We start from the raw sequence: 8809 nt of genomic DNA on the forward strand, positions 1-8809 counted from the left end.
TACCATTTCAAGAACTATGGTGTTACAAATATCATATGGCAGTACCCTAGCACAATATGAATAAGCCATTGAATGTATTGTTCGTGGACAAATGTAGTCGAACCGCAATCACATGTACTTGACGTAATATGCAGGTTGCAATGGGGACGGTTTCGGACAGTGCGCGAGAACTGGGCATCGGTCGCAGTGGGAGGATTCAAGCGTGCAGGTGACGTGTTGGAGAATCTTGCTGCGCGCGGTCTCGGTCCATGCAAAAGGTTTCAATTCATTTTGAATGGCACTCAAGACGGCACATCGTCAGCGATCGTACGTTTTGATCGAATAGCATCTTTGATGCGACCCACTGGAAAATCACAGTTCTCCTCTTTGTTTGACGTGGAAGTGTGGCAGTTGCAAGCGCCTCCGCAGTCACATGTCTCCTCGCCATGAAGAGTCGAATCACGAGTTTCTTGTCTGGAATGGGCGTTGTTCTGAAAATTGAAGTTACAACGGGTTTAGGGTTTAGCGCTTATACACTAGCTACCTACGGCTGAAAACTTTGGAAACAGTTGCAGTGATCACTCGAGTAATTACACACATATACGTAGCTTATGTTCACAAAGCCATGGCAACATAATGCATAATAAATTAAAGTGGATATAAGGAAGCAGGTAGGCGATATTATGTACATGTATGGAAAAGGAATGAAAGGCATCTTTTGTAACTGACAATGAATTTGAACTATCCGACTTAAGCTGGGTAAGGCTAGTTTCAAAGGATGTGCGAAACTGAGCGGCTGAACTTCGGCACAACTTCGATCTGTTGAGGAACTTAGCTTGTGGGACTAAGACATTGGGACCATTATTGTTATGAATACATAACAACAATCCCCTAGACGTTAAATGTGCTAATATGGTGAAATAAATGCCAATATCACGCAAACTATATTATCCAGTTTTAATTCTTTGACAATGCTTAGGTTGTCTTTAGGTACTTGAGTCATCCCTTAGAACAAAGCTGCGGATCTTTGAGTCCAACGTGAAGTCCATCTTGCTATATGGGTGTGAAACGTGGGGCTTGACACAACTCAACACCAGCAAACTCCAGACGTTCATCAATGCAAGACTTCGCTACATCCTAGGCATCTGGTGGCCACAGAAGATTAGCAATGAAGACCTCCTGGAGAGAACAGGCCAGGAACCCGTGGAGGTGTCAATCAGGCGGAGGAAATGGAGATGGATTGGGCACACCTTAAGAAAACCTCCATCTTCCATCACGAGGACAGTACTAGAGTGGAACCCACAGGGCAAGAGGAGAAGGGGGAGACCTAGACTATCCTGGAGAAGAGGGGTGAAGAAAGACCTTGAACACGCAGACACCACATGGCAAGAGACGAAGAAGACTGCCGGGGATCGAAGGAGGTGGAGACGACTTACTGAGGCCCTATGCTCCAGAAGGGGCAAAGAGGATTAAGTCAAGTAAGACTTGAGTCATTGTGTATGATCCTGATGTGGAAACAATGACCCCATGAATGAGTTCGCAGGAAGTGAAATGAAGTACTTGGTGAGGGCACGCGCCAACACCACGGGGTCCGCACTTCAGTACAGCCAAGGAAATTATCGTCAATTATCTGCTACGGGTTACTCCTACGTGAAAACTGACTGGGATTATAGTTTTACAACCTCTCCGAGCCAGAATATGGGGCAAACGCAGCGAGCCACGCCAGTTCACAGCGGGGGCTTTCCCCAGAGATCGCTGGAATAGACGAAGACAACGTATCGACTAGGTCAGAAGTTGAGTTGGGCACAAATAACGTTTTATATTGTCTAGTTGTTATGTATATGTTTATTTTGCAATAATAACTGTGCTTAACTAAACACTTCCTGTGTCAGGTTTTCTTGTTTGCAACTTGGCATCTTTACTGATCGTATTCACTTGGATTCTTGAACTTCGAGGTGGCCAATGAAACTCCCCTGTCAGCTAAACTCCGTCCCCAAGCTTACCCACGCTTGTCACTTTAGACCGACAGCAATCGGCGTATGAAAATGTTGGCAGAACTTGAACTTCGCGGTGGCCAATGAAACTCCACTGCCGACTAAACTTCTTCCCCAGCCTCATGATGCTATCTTATGGGACGACGTGAGTTCGACCATGGGAACAGGTAATGTTTTAGGATGGCCTTTTGAGTAGATTGTGTACAAACGTCATCACAACTGCCGGCCAACACGTTTCCATAATTAATTGTGGGTCATTCTTTAGTAATTTGCCCATGTAGCTTTTTTAGATGAAAAAATGGTCCATAAAAGTGATCAAATTTCTGTATTGAAGGGGTCGCAAGGCTTCAAACATTTTGTGTACCTTCCTAAATGTCACTCTATCACTTTCGTTAGCTTAGCGACCGTACCCTTACTGGCCTTTATTGTGAAATTGTGTCCGACGTCGGTCACAAAACCTGTTTAACTTTTTTGGCGCCGCCATTTTATGTTGGCCTTCTGTCAAATTCTTATACTTTAGTGCCCATATTTCCCTATCACCTGGATGGCAATATAACCCCTTATGCAGTATGACAGATAAAACCGCGTGCTGTATTAACCACGCAGCCTCTTTGTATATAGATACGTAGATTAGATCTACACGACAGGCGTGAGAACAGGACCACTTGTGGCTATCAGGAGGATGACTTTAGGGTCAATAGCTTTGCACAGCTTGCGTTTTCTCAAGGGCTTGCCTTATGAAAAATCACTTCTTCCCAGTCATCTATGGGTATCTGTCTCTGTACCTGTAAAGTCTTTAAGGTTTGTTCACAGTTGTGCCCATATTCAAGTCCATATGAGTTACATATTTGTAAGAGGGGAAAGGTCCCAAATTTGTTATTAGAAATTGCTACCGAGAGTCTACAAAAATGTATGACAGAGGAAAAAGGAGTGGGGACACGGCCCATCTCCCGCACACATAAGGACTGCTTACTTATTGGAGAGCCACAGACACGTGTCCGCTCTCTGCCATGACACTTGACTCACAGGGTCACAAAACTGATCTCTTACCACTCGAGCAAGCCCGACGCACTATGTATGCAATTCCAGAAGCATCACAAGTGATATTCTATAAACTGAAAAAAAACCTTTTCCCCTTAAACATCAAAGGTTATCAAATATGCGTGGATTAATTGGTGCGAACCAACTTACTAGTCAAAGGGGGTATTTTACATCCATCTCTCCAAATGTAACACTTACACGGTGATTTAGACACAGTTTTCTAGACAATCATTATGTAAATTTGCAGGCTTCACACTTTGAACAGTGACAGGCGATGTGAAAACAGTAACCTCGCCCTAACCTAACGAAAACAGCACATCAAAAGTAGAACAAAGTGATGTAAAACAATTTGGTTATTTCGCCCTTCCTACATATATACATTTTTTTTGTTTTTTTTTTGTCTTGCTTGCGTACGGCTTATTTTGTCAGATAACTAGTCTTCTAATTCACAACGGTGGATCAAAGTTTAAAACAACTTTTCCCCCGCACAAGGATGAATGTGCCCTAAGGGTGAGGGGGTCAATGTTCCTAAGCACAGTCTAACTGACCGATGAGCGATGAATGACATTTAATCATGCTCTTTTTCTACAGTGATTGATTTTAATCACTCAGATGTCGGATCGAAAGTTATGTCCCTTGCCAGCGGCAGCAGATGACAAAGAAAAACTAGGGTAGGCAGCTTTGTTATGCTAGGGTAGGCCATCTGATGTAGCCTGAGTTAATTTACCGGGGTGAATTATCTGTCCGGATGTTGGCCTGGCAAGCTGAATGGCACCCTCTGTTTGAACGCCTGTGGTGTATCCATATCAGCAGGATCATCGATCCCAGAAATAGCTACGTATACTCTCCAAGCAGAGGTTAGGTTCCGGCTGTTTTGTTTTTGTAGTCGTTTTTATTGGGGTTGTTGACAATACAAGATACCATACAAAATAAAAAGCCCGATAAAAACGACTAAAAAAAAGTTTAAAAAACAGTCGGAGCCTAACCTCTGCTTGGAGGGTAAGAAATGGCTTCGCTTGAGTATTCTTCAAGCAGATGTTCGGCCCCAGCTGTTTTTGACTAGCCTGGATTACTGTACACCCCAACTCCTGAGCTCTAGGGCCAACATGCCCACACGGAAATTCTACAGCCGGCCCCGAGCTACACCCTCATACTGAAGTCGGGCCTGGGTCTGGTATCCAGGCAGTTTTTTTAGTATAGTGTTTAGGCGTTTTGTCGAGCTTTCCATTTTGTGAAGTTTTCTATATGTCCGATCAAATATTTTTGAGATCGGGCTGGGGTGTGGTATAAAGGCTAATTTCTTAGGGGTAGCGAGTGTAAGGAGCCCCGGTAGAATACGGATGGTACCCAGGCTATTCTGCGCCGTCTTTAATGGCTCAATTTACGAAATATTGATGTAGATGCGTTTAATGCGTTTTGATACAACATGACTTACATAATATTGCTAAGGTTGCCTTTAATGGTTGATACATGGCAGCTCACCTTCACGACGATCGTGAGCTCCAGTGTTTTTCCTTTTCGCGGGTGTATCTTGCTGAATGGTCCAAACGCGTCCAGATCATATTACTTGTCACGAAACTGATCAGCCGTCACACATCCACGAAACTTCTGGCAGAAAAGGTTCTCATCCACAAGGAATCTCTTGACTTTGACGAAGTACACGTCCGCATCCTGGCCATGATGGCGTTGTTTTCCAGCCTGTGAAAATAACACTTCGTCAATATCTCCTCCAGAGGTTAACTGGAGTTCACCAACTAACTCCACGTAATAGAACCCATCGTAAGGATGGCTTTTTCTACAGAATAATTTTACATCACATACAGAAAGACATTCTTTAATACAACAAATACATACAAGTAATTACGAAGCACGATTTGAAAAAAAATAGCTTAAAAACGTATACTTACTTGTATTGCGACTGCATCGTCTTTGGTCGACTTGTCTACTTGCACGACAACTATACGATAGTCAATGCCAGCAATGTTAGCGTTAACCTCGCCATCTTCGTCTGTGCAGTTGTGTAGGCGCGGCTTCGCCATCGAAGTCGGTGCACTCTGACGAAAGGCTATGTACTTGGAAACTTCGAGCGAAAACTTTCCGGTATGTATTGACGATCACTAGGCAGCGAGCATCTGGATATGTGGACCGCAAACGCAGCTCCGCTTGGAGTGAGTCACGGCCTTATCTCTCCCATCGGTCCGTCAGGTCCGTGTGTACCGGCTGGCGATATCATTGTGCGGAGACACGGCTAATTAACACGAGGGCGATATCCGCCATACACGAGTTTCCGAGAAGCTGTCATTACTACAGCTACATTCTACACGACTATAAATCCTTTATCGGTTCTTTTTGCTCTTTTGTTGTAAAAAAAAAAAAACCTTTCCGCTCTTCACTCGCGGAAAAACTAGCCAAAAAGAACTTGCATCAAAGAATACTCTCCAAGCAGAGGTTAGGCTTCGACTGTTTTTTGACGTCTTTGGTACTTGAAGGCATTGCTATTTCTTGTCCTTGTCTGAGATGGCTCAGTTAGGAGTACCTCCACCAATTTATCAGCCATTTTGTAAATCAAGTCCGGATTTTCCCCACAGTCTTCAAGTTAAGTGACATCCACTGCACTGTTTTCATTTTGGTGATAGAACTCTAGTGGTGGAAAGTATTTCGAAAACCTCCAAGTTCAAAGGCTAATAAATGGGCCTCTGTGTTGTTTCACAAGTTAAAATACGGAAATAATGAAATGTTCGGCGGACGTTTTGTTTTTCTTCGAGTTTTTGCTACTATCAGCAGGTAATTACGTGCAAGCTGGCCAAGCCTGGATGCCGGATAGGGCCGGGGCCTATACAGACTAGTTCCTCGGCTCTAATTCCAAAATGTCCCCACGGTATTCTACAAGAGGCCCCTTCATTTACCGTGCACGATATAGTACTTATTGTGTGCGGGCGGGAATCTGGCATCCAGGCTCCGTGAAATCGGCCGGCGCCACGGAGCCATGTGTCATGTGTTGTGACTCACCGCCTTCCCATCATGCCAGCGAGTTGATTTTGACAGCCCGAGATTCATTAGATTGATTCACGCGCGATGTCTTTTCTGCCGTTCTACCTATTTGTGTTTGCTAGTGCGCCTATCAAGCTAAGATAAAGAACATAATCACTGCAAACGGGGTGAACGTTTCAACTTTCCTCCCAGTACCACCGTCTGCGTCGTTCTACACTTCAGGAGGCCATCATGACCCACCGGATGATCCGTACCCAGGACTACCCCGTGGACTTTTCTTGTACGGAGCCGGAGATAAGCGCATTGTCGTAGCATTCTTCATTGTTTACGATCTCACACGGACCATCATTCACCTAATGGACATATTTTGGGAGTTGTTGCTGTCTGGCTTTTTATCTCCCGTTTTATTGTCATACTTTAAATTATTCTACCCAGCGGACCGGCGTTTCAAATCAAGGCTACTGAACTAGACTCAGTCGACAAAATTTATGAAAAATATCGGATGTCACAGGAATGCCGAAGACTTCGTTCAAAATATTCACGGCCGGCAAAAAGGTACGTTTGCTGTTTACTGTTAATTTTCGTTGTAATGTGAATGAAATATAATTCGAGAAAACCCTACTTTGGATGTCTGATATTTTGATAGATTTGGGAGATTACGATATTACTGAGATCGGGTGAGGGTCTGGTATCCAGGCTAGCCGTGTTATATAGCTCCCGAGTTGTCTTCTGTCCTCAAGAGTATTTACCTGAACACAAGAGGGCAATTAATACGCAATGATAAGGGTGGATACCAGGCTATGGTCTCTCGAGAAACAAATGAGAAAATGATTTGTCCCACTCCGAGAGTTGACACACTAGCCGCGCGCTGAGCTTTTCAGCTCTCGTCTAATGGAGGGGCGATACCAGACCGGCGGGGGGTTACGTATACCGCAGGGGGTTAAGGTTTTCTTATGGGGCATGTTGGCCCTGGAGCCAACGAGCAGGCCTGTCTAGGCCCTGGAAACAGTCTGGCATCCAGGCGAAAGAAATTGTGAGTTGATAAATGAATAATTCAGTGGGAAAATACATGTATAGTGAACACAATAGTATCATTGCCGATCATTGAATGTCCAAGGGGGACGGAAATAGGGGTTGAACTGAGTTATTTCCTAGCTAAGTGTTTCAATCCCTATGTTCCGAAATCCCAGGAAACTCAATGTGAATGGTTCCTGTATTGAATGCATGTTCCAACACAACAAGGCAGCGGGGAGGTATAGCGATGGTTGGCAAAACCCTTTGGCCGGCTATACTTCTTGGCCAGTTTTGCACCGTAGGATCTGCTTGGAGATTACCATTTACATTGGGTTTCCTGGGACTTCGTTAAGTTCGTATAAACATGGGGACTTCCCTTCGGAACATAAGGAGGTCAAAAGGTTTGTTTTAGGATGTGACTCACTACGCAAGGTTGTGCCTTCTCAAAACTCTGTTTTTAAACTATTTGCGCATGCAACAGTGTGAATGAAATAAATGTTATTTTAATGGCATGATTTAAAATTTTTTTACTTAGTATTACTAATACTAAGTAAAAATATTTTAAACCATGCCATTGATAAATACTGTATTAGTATTATTAAAATCAAACTATACTTCAAACTACGAACAAAATCTTCATTCTAAAGTTTTCTCATGACAGATTTTTGAATAAATTATCGGTGTCAACTTGACAGATTTTCGTGCCCCGGGAATTCTAAGTATGCACATAACGAGTAAATGTGATTCGTTGTATGCAGAATTCCTGCACCCCTTAATTGTGTTTTATTTTATTTATTTATTCAGGGTATTATTGTGTTAGATTTTATTCGTTACGATTATCGGGAAACGAAAGAACACTTTTAGAAGACACATAAAACTTTTGAACGCTGGCTTTCTGTGGCACCGTTACCAACCTGCAAGCTATGCCTGAATACTATTTCACTTCATTTTTGTATGAACTTTTTTTCAGGTTCGTCATCCTTGTCAGGGAGTAGCTAGGAGCAGGACCACAGTGACCAAACCAGCATCCAAGGTATTCAGAGCTTCTTACAATTCCATGCATGTACAGCTTACAGTTGTCGTGTGAGACAACTTACCGCGGACTTAATTGCAGCGGCTCCCAAAATAGATACCACGGGGGTCCTTTCTCTATAGACCATTGTGTTGTGATTAACTCCTTGTTTTTTCAATCAAATTTTTAAAATGAAACTTGATTTGGCCTCAATTTGAGGCTGCACTGTTAAATCCAGCGGGATTGAGTCGCACGACCCTCTCTTCCAAGAAAGTCTTTGTAAAGCACACTCCGCCGTCTGTGCGGGTATAACGGGCATTGGCATGCAGGTTGAGCGTCGCGAATATTTACTAAGGAACACTCCATATGTTGGCATGGAGGATATCGCTCTAAGTATGAAACTCGGTTTTCCACGAGCCCATAGGCCCTCTCGCTTATCCGATATCGCAGAACAAAGGACAACACCTCATTGATATTTATCGCACAGCAGAAATAACAGACTAATTACGGCTGCACGTCTGGGGCTGTCTGAGTCTACTAACATTTAAGTGACAGGACGATTATCATAACAGCTTGCATACACTTTACAAAACCGTGCATTTTCGCCCCTCTTACAAAAGAACATATCAATCGGAAACGTTTTGAATGGACACGCACTAGTTGTCGGCACATCCTGCGTCTACCTGTTCCACCGATAGCTTATGTTTGAACCTTCATACTAATCAACATAAGCACCTTTAACCGAAAAATGACGTCGCAGCCTCACCCTATCACTCCA

At 43.6% G+C, this 8809-nt stretch overlaps 1 long non-coding RNA gene across 1 annotated transcript; it reads right to left on the reverse strand.

Moving 5' to 3' along the window:
* Positions 1-11: 11 nt before the first annotated feature.
* On the reverse strand, positions 12-5390 carry LOC118408492. The gene is made up of 3 exons (XR_004830308.1): positions 4922-5390; positions 4497-4712; positions 12-470 (listed from the first exon to the last, which is right to left on the reverse strand). It is a non-coding gene; the product is annotated as an uncharacterized LOC118408492 (long non-coding RNA).
* Positions 5391-8809: the final 3419 nt, after the last annotated feature.

This window comes from Branchiostoma floridae, unplaced genomic scaffold, assembly GCF_000003815.2.
Source record: "Branchiostoma floridae strain S238N-H82 unplaced genomic scaffold, Bfl_VNyyK Sc7u5tJ_1594, whole genome shotgun sequence".
In the NCBI taxonomy this organism is placed as follows: domain Eukaryota; kingdom Metazoa; phylum Chordata; class Leptocardii; order Amphioxiformes; family Branchiostomatidae; genus Branchiostoma; species Branchiostoma floridae.